The 13,539-nt window shown below is 36.0% G+C and overlaps 1 long non-coding RNA gene across 3 annotated transcripts in view; it reads left to right on the forward strand.

Moving 5' to 3' along the window:
- LOC110401612 overlaps positions 1 to 13,539 on the forward strand; it is a 47,924-nt gene that overhangs the window by 15,886 nt on the left and 18,499 nt on the right. The window contains exon 3 of one of the 3 annotated variants that reach the window (XR_002440472.1): positions 7,934 to 8,303. The exons of the other annotated variants lie outside the window; for them this stretch is intronic. This is a non-coding gene — a long non-coding RNA (uncharacterized LOC110401612). Of the gene's footprint in view, positions 1 to 7,933; positions 8,304 to 13,539 lie in introns of those variants that run through there. 3 annotated transcript variants of the gene reach the window in all.

Below are 13,539 nucleotides of genomic sequence, written 5' to 3' on the forward strand. Positions count from 1 at the left end.
CATGGAAACACATGATTAATCTTTCTGCTCTTTTTTTAATATCAGTAATTTAGACTTTTATTTAACATCTGCCCCTACACAGGACTTTTTGCATGTGCAATTTATGCAAAAATTACATGAACAAGTTTTCCACCTTCACTTAGTTGTAGAAGCACTTAAGTCAGCTAGATAGGGTCCATGTAAACACCATGGACAATGTAAATACAGTGGTAGAATGTATGACTTATCACTTATATTGATATTAAAAAATCAAGAAAATAATATCATCTTATTCCTAAAAATGTACCAAAAAAGAGTAACGTAGGAAAAAATTCTTCAAAACCTTTTTTTATCTGTTCGATGACATCATAAGTAATCCAACAGCTGAAGGTGGAATTGCTGAGACTAAGCTACCTCCTGGAAAAAATACAGAACAAATGGACCAAACAAAATGATGCTAAGGAAATTTGGCAGGCTGCAGAGAATGAGCACTGTGTATGGATGAAATCTTCACTCTACTCAGGTCTGATGAGAAAATAAGTTTTAATTATATTTCTTAAAATATTTTTATACATGCTCAAGAGATCCTCCAGAAGTGTATTTTAGTTGAATTAATCACAATAGAAGTAGGTAACACTGTGGCATAAAGATTTAGCTGCTGTGTTTTCAACTTCTGTAATAACACATGCCTGTTTCTGTTCTGACTGATCCTTGCTTCTTCCTTTCTTAATCTTTGTGAGTTTTATCTTTGTAATAAACACAAGCCAAGTCCTTCCTTCTACAAATGTCTTTGAGCTGCTTCTTGGTAACTGTTTTGCTCTCTCCTCTTAATGATATTCTGCTGCTTATCCCACACAGGATCAAAACTCTGGCTGTATGAATAGTATTTGCGAACTTTTGAGGCTGGGCGTGCAAATAGGTCTATGGGATTGACTTTTTACCTTGATTAAAAAATACACAACTAAGATGTTGATTTTTTCTTTCTTTCTAAAACTCCTGAATAATTGTGATTCATGTCTTTGTTCTGAGTTAACCTTGTTGGAATAAAAACATTTAGTACTTCATTCATTTTTCTTTTAAGAATATTACACAAAATACTGTTCTAGTTTTTGATACCTTTTTTCATAGCAGCTTAGAATAATATTTTCATGTTAATTACAATATGGGAGAGTAATCTGTAGACTAGGTTAAATTTACATTATTCAGAAATGTTATTGGCTAGCATGTGTAATTATATGTAACACTGATGACGTGCAGAACTTCAGTATTTACAGTGAGTCTGTCTATATTCAGTATCACCTTTTCTATTATTTCCAGCCCTTATGTGTAGCTGTTTAGTTATTAAATACCTGCAGAATTCTTAATTTAGTCTTCATAACTGACAAAAAAAAAGACATCCTTAATTCTAACCATATCCAACATAACTGATTTTATTACTTGTCAAATGTTGGATAAATTTAATGTTAACCCACCTACATTCACTCAAATATACAAGGAAGATAATTTGTCAAAAATACCATTTTTGAATGAACATATCTTGTGGGGGGGAACATCTTATTACTTATTATAATATGTTTGACTTAAATAATGGTGTACTTCTCAGCATTGAACACTTTTTTCAGGTAATGAGATTTATTTTCTTTCTCTTCTTTCCCCCTTCCAAAATCTAAAAATCCTCCTTTTCTTCTGTATCCATCAATGAGTCTCATTAAAAATCTTGTCTTGCTTATATCTCTAGACTGTTAGAACTATAACAATTTCACTTACAAACTAGCTTCTTGCTGACTTCTGGTAGATTGAGATTAGTCACAGTGCAGACTTCTTGGGCAGTCAAACCACAGAAACTAGAGAAAAGTTTGCCAGGACAAGAAATGAAACACAGATATTTACTTTTCTCACATCCAAATCAAAGTGATCTGTTTACTTTGGAGAAGCATGAGAGGATCATCTGTTTGTGGTATTTCTATTCCTCACTTCATATATTTGGTTTCTAAAGCATCTGATAAGCCAGTTTATGTCTGAATGTGTTATTCAGGAAGTATAGCTGCCTGCACAAATCACTTTCTTCAGCCTTGCATCAGTATTATATAAGTCACTACTGCTATATTTTTGGTCTGTTTCTTGCTCACAGAAAATAAGCTGTAACATCAATGGAAACAATGAATACGAGTGGCCTCATTGGTCCCAGCCAAATATAATGATTCCTGTATCTTCATCCATGCTGGTTTTTAGCTTGGAGGGTACTTCTCAATCTGACTGTGTGTTTAGGAACACTGTATTTCTTGTGAATTTGTCTGGTCCCTACATTAATCTGCTTGAATTTACTGTATTTCCAGTATTTGTTGTAAGGAGTTCTAGATCCTAAGTGTAAGGAAGAAGAGCCCCGTTTACTGTTGTTGTATTTTTTTTTCTTGGCCATGTAGCTGTGAATTTCAGTGGAGGTCTCTTGGGTCTGGGGAGTCAATTCTTGTATGATAGTTGTGCTATCATCATCTCTGTCTCTAGTCCATCGGTATAGATGAGCCACTGTGATTTTGAAGTAAATCTCTCTTATTTTCACTTCTTCTGATGTGATTCTTTTCATACTAAAGTGAAGCAGCTGATAAGCTCCAGGATTGTATCCTTTCCAAAATGTTTCATCATCTTGGTATCTGTACAGTGAGATGTGAGTGTACAGCCTAGCTTCAAGGTGAATTCATTTGTCTGCTTTTGATGCTTTTAGTTTCTTGTTTGATATGGCTAGATGTATTTCTCCTCCCAGAAATAGTAAATCCATTTTTTCAGACTCCTGTGACTGTTATTATCTAAACTGTCAATTGACATGAACAAGAATAACTAAGACTATTTCCATAACAGATCATTTTTAACATGTATTTTTATGTTAAATATTGCAATTCTAAAAGCAATCTCTCACTTATATTCTTCCTCTTAATTCAGTACGACCCTGTGGTGTGTACTGCAACATGATATAGAGCACAGGAATGCTCACCTGTACTATTCCTGAAGAGTAAATAAATTTGGCTTACTGGTTTATTTTAATTTAAAAATTTAATATTGACACTTTGTTTGTGCAATTGTTTTGGGGTCTCTTTCTAGGGATGTGTAAATAACTGATTTATATTTTTTTATTGAATTGGTGAGCTGCATGGAAAAAAATCCCTCAAACAAAACCAGTGAAGGCAAAAGTAGGAAACATGTATTTGATTTGGATCCTCTCTCCCCATATCTTCTGAACGCTTTGATTCTGGCACATACGGTGAAAAATGGCAATGCTATTTTGAATAACACTTGAACAAGTAACAGGAATATTTCAGGAAACTTCAAGGACCCTATTCGCTCCTGTGTTCTGATGAATGTCTGTTTCTTCCGTAGGAGAAGGCTAACTGCTCTGTTTTAGACAGGAATAGGTTTTTGAGCCTATTTAAATATTTGTTTGACTCATAAGAATGTCTCTTGATATGTTTCATATCTAGAAAGTGAGGTAAAATGATAACTAAGTTGCTCAGAAAGCAAACTTAATACATTAAGCATTATAACAATGAAGCTTAAAAGCATCTTCATTAAACCTCTTTCAAACAAGGCAATCATTTTACAGTGGAAGCATAAATCAGTGTTCAGAGCAATTTCATGACATCACCTGTACTCCTCTCTTGTAATCCTCGAAGTCATTGAAAGATCTGCCTATCTGAATTCAGGTGAAATAAAACTGTCTGGAATGAACAAAGCCTTACACTGCTTTTGTCTTAATAGCAGAATAAGAGTTTGGAGCAGCTGAGAAGCTGATATTGTTTGCCTTCTTTTTAATAAAGGGGGAACTTGAACTACTACTACAGTAGAAAAAATATAAATGCAGTATTTAAAGCTGAGCAGAATACACTTTCTTAAAGGATGGCTAAGGCTTACTAAGTGTCAATCTACTGTAATGTGCAGCAATGGCCATTCATTTTAAACCATGGGCTTCTGGGGGTTTTGACTATCCTTCAGCGATTGTCACTCACTTCCTTTCTCATGACACATTCCTATAACCACAAGGATAACATGAATGCTGCTGAGGGCATTTCCTCTTTGGATTTCCACTCCTTAGGCCATCCTGCATGGTTAGCTGGCAAAGAATGTTGATCTAATATGTTCTAAAATCCAAACACTTAACTAAGAAAAACAAACAAAAAACAACAACAATAAACCAAACAACTGAAAGGAACAAACAATTTCGGACCATTCTGGTACCTCTACAACATGTAGAATTGTGTTGAACTTATGATAAAGGACTGATGCAGACTTTCTGAAAAGTGACAGAATGTAATAAGGAAACTGGTATTTTAGGTGAGCTCGTATCAAACCTGAACCTTTTCTTGCATTTCATATCATCTGAAAGGTGGTGGATAGGATTATTAGCTTTAAGGAAATGGCATGTATATCAGTGAAGAGAGAGACTGCAATAGCAATAAATGAACTTTAATTTCAAAGAGTGGAAAGTTATTTTAACCTCATAGTCTACTTATCCAAGTTGTATACAGTTTATATAGATATACTTCATAAATATATTCAGTACAATGGTACTTGTATGTTTCAAGCTATAAGATCTTGAAACCAGAATGATGACAAGAAAGAGTGTAGTCACTTTTAATATGCTAGTTAGGTATTAAAAACCAAGACAAGTCTTTACTGTAATTCTCCATAATACAATTCTAGGGCTGCATTTTTTTGCAAACTCTTTGGTTTAAGGCATTATTCTGAATAAAATATTTCTATCAGTCGTTGGCACCATATATAGCAAAGAATTTTGCTGTTAGAGGTTGGTTATTAACTATGGAAAATAGTAAGTGTGGTAAAGAGTAATGAAACATGCCTCATTTGATTTGAAGGGTACTGTGAGAAAAATCATTCCATACAGTAATGAAGGTGCATTGTGCATGTGAAATAACGGCTTTTTATTTCTTTGTCTATTTAAGAATCTTTCTAAAAAGCGTTTTCCATATCTTAAAAATAGGTACTGTTTCTTTAAACAAAAACAAAAGTAGAAAAGATGCCCAAAGTCTCAATTTTAAAGGTTTCTGTAATTGTGAATGCTAAATATTTGTGGAGACTGCTGTCACTCCTTTGTTTTTGCATCCTGCTTCCATTACACATTTCTGAAGAGCATTGTACTAGACAAAGCCGAATCTGAAAGATAAAGGCATCAGGTTTGAGAAAAATGAGACTGCATGTTGTTTGAAATAATGTCAGTTTGTCTTAATTAGGGTATACATTTTTAAGAATGAGTTAAGTTTCTTATCCTCAGTAATAGGAATGTCTGTTACACGAGACTCTTCTATTTCATTTCCCAGGTTAAAAAAAAAAATCCACTTCTAGAATAATTTTTTTTCTGTATCTGGGCAACATGGCAACAAACTCTGTTACTTCAAAAGATGCTATCTCAGAGTATACACTGAAGATACCAAGCCTCTCAGCCACACATCATAATTCTTTCCCTTTCACTTTTGAGATCCACATTGTGTCTGGGGTAGCTCCACTTCCTTTCTTAGATAATTCATTCCATTTCCTTCCAATGGAATAGAAACAGTATAAAACTGCCAGTGGAGCTACTTCATTTGAGGGTTTTGAAGTGTGGAAGTGCATAGACTATTCAGTATAAATAAATGACAACCAGTAAAAATAATTACAACTGTAGCTTCATTTGATAATGTAAACTGAACTGGAGGGCTGTCAGTTTTGACTGTGATAACTTTATTGAAAAAATGTTAGAGAACACAGCCTTTACCATATTCACTTTAATATAAGGTGAGATTTTCTTACTACTGTATATTTATGTGAATATGATATGAAACATAAGAATGAAGAGAAACAAACAAGAAACTTCAGCACCTTCTGAAGATTTTACTCCTATATGTTGTGTAAACATCCTCTATTTGAAGGTCTGGAAGTTCAGCTAAATCATATAGAACTATGATGACTCTCCTCTGCATTTGCAAATTAGAGTTGACTTATTTTTGTTGTGTTTGGGAAAGAGTAGAGTTCCTATTCAGCAAAGGAAGAGATTAAATCTATAGAGTGGGAAGTGCTATCTTGTTGGGGAACGCCCCAAGTTTCCCCAAAAGGGTTGCCCTACCGGTACTCGTGTGGGGAACGCAAGATCAACTCAATATGAGATGCATCCAACTTTATGGTAGCAACACACCATCTTATATAGCTTATATGCTTCCAGGGATACAGGGTACAGGGATACAAGCTCTATGCAACGTGCACGCTAACAATATCGTTGCCTGAGTTATCTCCATATATGGGATATGTTGTTAACTACAGCACTATGGATACAGAATACTATGGATATGCTGGAATATACTAGAACACACTGGAAACACCACATTCCACGTATCTAGGGTTTACATCATTACATCATAAATCATTAGTAAATCAGTAGCTACGTGCTGCCGAGCAACCTGCTTCTCAACACTATCTCAGTTTTAATTGTAGCCATAGATCTTCCTCTCATGTGCATTGGTATGCTGTTTGATATATAGAGATGGATCTTATTAAAAATGTTTATTCTGAAAGCAACGTTACAAAATCATTTTGATTAGGACTGACGACTGAGTCAAATTAAAACAGGATTTTACAGAGAATGTCTAATACATACTTCTAGAAAATAATGTAAAGAAAGAACAAAAAGTATTGCCTAGGAATCAATATCAAATACACGGCAGCAAATATCCCTTCAGATCATTGAGCAGAACTGAAAAAACTTAAGCACACCAAAAATCAACTAATCATTATTTCTGTTAACATTATAGTAGAGGCATTATCTTTTAGCTCATTATTCTCATTGTTCTTTTTACCATAAATACTGAAAGGAGATATTAGTCTGAAAGCAGATGGTGTGGTATTACACACAGCTAATCTTACCAACTTAAGGAACATTTCTAACCTCAGTTCCCTTCTCTCCATCCTCTCACCCCCCTTTCTGTCTCAACAGAACTCTTCTGTAGGTAGAGAAAATTAAACAATGTCTGACGGTTCTTCAAAGTAAAATAAGTCTGCTGATTTAATTCAGCTGGTGAATTGCACATAAAGCAAAATTATTGTCAAGACATTAACTACTGAGGGCTACTGTACAGATGAAACAGGGTAGGGAAAAAATTGGATGTGATTGATTAGAACAAGAGTTGGCTTTACTGAAAGTAGTAGACCTGTTTCAGACATCTGCGGGGCTGCAGAAACCCTGGTGTTGTAGTAGTTACATCAATTGGATCCTAATCTTTCTGTTTTATCCAGTAAATGCTTTAACTGACTAAAGCGGGGTGGTGAAACTTTCAGAGATTAGAGTGATCTAGGAACCTCATGTGCCTTGGTACATCTCCAATTTTATGTATTGTACTATGGGATCAGAGAAATAACAAGTGCAAATGAGGGAACAAGTTTTCCTTTAAGTTCTACAAGCATGGAGGTGGTGAATTTTATGTTCTCATTTTGCTTTGTTTTTCTAATACATAAATACTGTAAACATTGACTGAAATGTTTCCCTGTGAACTAAAAATTATAATGGCAGCTGGACAACTTTGCAAACTTTACATGATGAGAATAAAATCCTGACATTAATTCCTTTTGATTTTGAATTAGGGTGATAATTACTTTAAATGGAGCCTTGCTCTACCAGCAGTTCTGCATAATTAATTTCACCTGTGGATGAAACTCTCTCCTTAATAAGTATTCTTAATGAGTGACTTCTAGGTCAAAAAAAAAAAAAGGTTTTTTTGCTCATTCTTAGAGGAACATTATTCTGTTACTATTGAAATCTCCTTAGACTGGAAATTCATGTAGTAAACTATATAACATACATATTTTTAAAGTAAAAACGATGTGGTATTTCAAATTCTGCTTCTCTCAGCATAGTGAAGAAGATTAAGGTGATAAGTGATCTGACACTAAGTGATTAAAAAACTACTTTTTTTTAAAGGATGAGGAACTGGACCACTGCTGACACTCAAGTTCTCCTGGTGTTTTCTACTTCTTACTGCAACTGGCAAAGATGCTAACAAGATCATTATTTTTATTCTATGCTAAGATTGTTATAAGAAACTTCAGAAGAATTCAAGGCTAATGGAAAAAGTTGTTAGAGCTTCTATATGAGCGTCCTCGCTTCTATGTTCATTTTGTTTTTCTTTAACTGAAAACAAATTCTGCTTGAAAACAGGAACTTCAACAATTAAACTTGTTTAGAAGTTTCCGCTATTGGTCTGGAAGTAGAGAGAACTTTCTGCTGTTTTCACTGGGTATTTTTTTGAGGCATACAAGAACTAGACAAGTAACAGATTGGACTTTGTGTGGTGGTGATATTTATAAATGGGTTTCTTATTGTGACTTTGAGAGACTAAGAATATAATTCTGCTTAGCAGCTTTTATTTGTTGTTGTCTAAATTATTGTCAAGATATCCATTATTTTAAGCTTTATTTTTAGTTCCTGTAAGCTACTGGCACTAGTACTGCTTGTTTACTCTCTGATTGCTCCTTTTGCTCCACTGCTAGATTCTCTGACTGTGGGTTATTTGGGTTATTTTTTTCCCAGTGATAAAAATGATTTAGTAACTTTCCTTGTATAGTTAGGAAGAGAAAAAGATGATAATTGATCTTTATGCTGGTTTTAGTTTTTCTTGAGAGCCTAAGAAAACTTTCTTTAGCATGTAGAAAGGAGGGGTGGGAACGTGAGAGAAGAAACAGACTCTATCAAATTTGTCCTTGATAAATGGCTTGATGAAACAATTTAGGAATATATTGACACTAAAATCAATTTGAATGGAAGTAAGATCAGGGATAAAATTTCAAAGTGTTCAGAAGAACAGAGTTGAACCTTAGTAGAAAGAGCAAGAAATAAAAGGGTACTTGAAAAACCAAAAACAACAACGAAAAATGCCCTGGAAAACAACAATGTTCAAATTTCTCAGTTCTAGAGGAGTCTGTGTAAATCAATATGTTACATTATTCTGTCATTCAAGTGGTACGTGTAAGTAGTACTTGGGTGTTTCTCTATAAATAGCAGTGACATATCCCTTATGTACTGATGACTGTGTAGCCCTTTGGCTCATCACTGTTGTCATACTCAAACAGCTCAACAGCACAAATACTGTGTGCATTATAGGCTGTATCAGTAACACCAAGGGGATTGAAATCATGTAGTCTGCTAGCCTACTATTTACACTAATGTTCATCTCAGATGCTCTACTGAAATGTGAGGGGAAAAGGGAATTGTATGGTTTTTTGTTACTTTTTCTTTACTATTTCTGTTATAGAGATACGGTATGACTTCTGTTTTTTGCTCAGCTTGTTTCCGTAGAGCTTTTACTTTGAAGGTGGCATCTGCCCATAGAATGGTTTGGGTTGGAAGGGACCTTTAAGATCATCCAGTTCCACCCCACTCCACTATAGGCAGGGACACCTCCCACTAGATTAGGTTGCTCAAAGCCCCATCCATCCTGGCCTTGAATGCTTCTAGAGAGGGGGCATCCACAACCTCTCTGGACAACCTGTTACAGTGTTCCACCACTCTCACAATAAAGAATTTCTTCCTAATATCTAGTCTAAATCTACCTTCTTTCAGTTTAAAGCCATTTCTCCTTGTCCTGTTGCTACATGCCCTTATAAGAAGTCCCTCCCCAGCTTTCATGTAGCCCCCCTTCAGGTAATGGAAGGTAGCTATAAAGGTCCCCCCGGAGCTTTCTCTTCTCTAGGCTGAAGAGCCCCAGCTCGCTCAGGCTGTCCTCATAAGTGAGGTGCTCTAGCCCTCTGATCATCTTTGTGGCCCTCCTCTGGACCTGTTCCCACAGCTCCATGTCCTTATTGTGTTGGGGACCCCAGAAATGGTCACAGTACTCCAGGTGGGGTCTCACGAGAGCAGGATAGAGGAGCAGAATCACTTCCCTTGACCTGCTGGTCATGCTTCTCTTGATGCAGCCCAAGATACCATTGGCCTTCTGGGCTGCAAGCACACACTGATGGCTTGTGCTGAATCTTTCATCAACCAACACTCCCAAATTCTTCTCTTCAGGGCTGCTCTTAAGCCATTCTCCACCCAACTGTATCTGTGCTTGAGATTGCCCTGATCCGGGTGCAGGACCTTGGAACTGGCCTTGTTGAACTTCATGAGGTTGGTATAAGTCCACCTCTCAAGCCTGTCCAGGCCCCTCTGGATAATATCTCTTCCCTCTAGCATGTCAACTGCACCATTCAGCTTGGCGTCATATGCAGACTTGCTGAGGGTGTGCTTGATTCCGCTGTCCATGTTGCCTACGAAGATGCTACATAACTCTGGTCCCTCCATCAATCCCTGAGGAGTACCACTCATCACTGGTCTCCACTTGGACACTGAGCTGTTGACTGTAGCTCTTGAGTATGACCATCCAGCAAATTCCTTATCCAGTGAGTGGTCCATCCATCAAATCCATTTTTACTGAATTTGGCAACCAGGGTGTTGTGCAGGACAGTGTCAAAGGTGACATCTCCCAGTGCGGGCTGCTGCAGAACTGTCTGGGGCATGACCAACACTTCTTCAGTGTGAATCTCGATATACAGAATTTCTCTGAGGAGGAGGAGACAAAATAGGCTTCATATCATCTTCCAATCTTTTTAAAAATCAAGAATCAGAGTCATATTTCTGTATTATATTAAATGTGTCTATGTGAAGATGAAAAGTTTAAGTGAAGGGCACTTAATAATCTTGAATTCTCATTTGAAAAAAAAAAATTCACTTCATGGAGGGGTGTCAGAGAGAAGGATCGTTCTGTTGTGCTGCTTGTAAATATGCAGTACTCAATGTTCAGCTGTTCCTGCAGAAATGAAAACCTGCTAGGTGATGCAGGAGAAATATTGTGCTAGCTAATTTGATCACTTTGACCAGTGGGTAAAAGTAAATGCACATTCTTTCTGTGAGAAAATGATCTTCCAGTTGGATTTAGGTAATGGTAACATCTGCTTCGTAGAGTTCTCTCTCAAGCATGTAACTACAAGGCCTGCTCCAAAAGTAATGCCTCCTCTTTTATTATGTTGACCCATGAAGTCAGAGGTTGGTGTTGGTGGTATGACAATAGAGATTGAATCTTCCCTCCAGTATTCCATTATATTTTGTTGCTGCGTGACAGATGGCAGCAAAGGGGCAATCTGACAAAACGGTGTCTGACATGTAGTGTGTATGAAGCAAAGGTATGTCACTGAATTTCTTCATGAAGGAAAAAATGGTACCCATTGACACTCATCAATGCTTGCTGAACGTTTCTGGAGACCAAATAGTGGATGTGAACACAATAAGGCTGTGGGTGATGTGTTTCAGCAGTGATAACAGTGACAGGAAAGACAAGCCATGTTCTGGACGTTGATACAGATTTTTACAAGTGTGGTGTGTAGTCTCTAATTCATTGCAGTTAAAAATGCATAGCTAAAGGTGATGACTGTGTTGAAAAATAGCATTTTGTAGCTCAAAATTTGCTCTATCAAGCAGAAAGAGCACAATAACACTATCTTTTGTAGTTTCCATGGATATAAATATCTGACATTATTTCAGAGTGACCTGAGTATTTTGTATTTTTTATAGCAATGGAAACAATTTTATAGTGAACAATTTCAATACTAGCTTTTAATTTATGAGATCGAATTCTTGTTTACTACCAAAATGGTACCTTGTTATACATAAAAATGAGAATGGGAGAGATGGACAAAAAGAAGTTCTGAAACTTGTTCACTTTTCTAAAGAGAGATCCAGGAGGGGATGAGTGGCAGCTTTGCAATTAGGTGAACAAAATGTCACTATATAATCTTCTATAGAAGGAATAGAAATTGAGAAAAGTTAAAAGGAACATAATATGAAGAACCTACAAACAGTTTGTCTCAAAATGACATTTAAAATGGATTTCTAAAATCAAATAGTAGATTGAAATGCTATATTGCATCTTAAGTAAGATTTCATTAGTTGACAAAATGATCAAAATAGAGATAATTTAATTTTGTTCATTAAACCACTTACTACAAACAGTGACACCAGTTAGCATTATAATATCATGTAATAACACTTCTAAAATGCTTTTCTGCTTCCTGATTCACCAGAATGGCTGTATTTGAGCATCAGTGAAAACAGGAGAGAAGACTTGCTTAGGGAATGCTTGCCATTCTGTTTCTCCGAAGTTTTAGTGAAGTAGTGCTGATTTGTAATTTAATATTGAGGAAAACCAGCTGCTTTTGACCTTCCCGTTTTTATTTTGAAAGATTATGTTTTAAGCTTTTAAAGCCCCAAACTAAGCCTTTTAAATAAAAACCTAAAAGGTTAAGGTGCAGATCTTCATCTATTATAAACTGTCATCTCTCTACAGAAGTCATCAGACATATTAAGTCTTCAAAATGTCAATCGGTCATGCTTTTTGTTTGTGAGTGGAAATGACTTAATCATTATTATTTATACGTGTATAAGGACTCTCTTCCACTATCCTGCTTTGTGTACTTAGTCCTAAAATACCAATGTGGAAGGTGTATATGATAATGGTTTTGGAAGTTAAGAAGGCTGTTTTAAGGACACTGTGTCTCTACAGATGGTTGAGAGTGCCCACGAACTGAGCATGAAGTACATACTAGGTATACAATGACTATAACAAAAAGCTGTTGACTTGCGTTGTTCTGCACTGGTCAGTTTTGTGCTGTGCTTCCCCAGCACGGTCAGTATACCAAGCAGGCAGCCTGCACTCCTTTACACCATGACTGCCTCTAGGCAGAGAAAGATGGAATGGTATTCGTGGAAATGATCATTTTCCTCTCTTTGAAAGGAAAGTCACTTAATGGACTCACTGAAGAAGGCTTTTGGCTTTTAATTGCAATCCTATTTTTTTATGGGATAAAAGAGCTAAGTTTCTTTTCCGCAGTACAATTAAATTCCGGGGAAATACAGACATTACTGAAAATTGAAGTGTCCTGAGATTTACACCGAGTTTTACAATGTTAAAAATAAATACATTCTAACTAGTGGCAGAATTTTGCTGCAGGCTTCACTGCAGATAATTCACTTTGCACCAGCGATGAATTTGGTTGGTACCATTGAAGATGCAGGTAATGTGCCATTATTGGTGTACAGTGCAGCTTTTTCCTTTATACGAGTGTGTCTACTACTGCAGAAAGGTAACCATATGTTCTATTAGCCATTTGTAGCTATTGTTTCAGCAAGAGATGTAATGGTAAATTTAAGACCTTGAGTTTGACAAAAGCTTAAGAGTTTAGAGAATGTTTGATATTAAAATAAACAAAAACACAGGAAAAACTGTTGTTCATCAGGGATTTTACTAGTTCTTGTTCTTTGTTTTTCTCCTGTAACTGAAACTAATCTCTCCTAAAAATTAGTTATAACTTAACTGAGATATCCTTATTATTTCTTTCTCCATGATGTCAGGCAAGAATATTGATTCAGGAATAACTCTCCCAGCTATGTAAATGTCCATACAGTAATCCTAAATGAGGAGACAGAATCACTGAAGTCTGATAAACATTTAATAATCATCTGGTTCATATGAAATTGCCACTTACCTGTTTGATTTC

The sequence above is a fragment of the Numida meleagris genome, chromosome 1 (genome assembly GCF_002078875.1).
Source record: "Numida meleagris isolate 19003 breed g44 Domestic line chromosome 1, NumMel1.0, whole genome shotgun sequence".
In the NCBI taxonomy this organism is placed as follows: Eukaryota; Metazoa; Chordata; class Aves; order Galliformes; family Numididae; genus Numida; species Numida meleagris.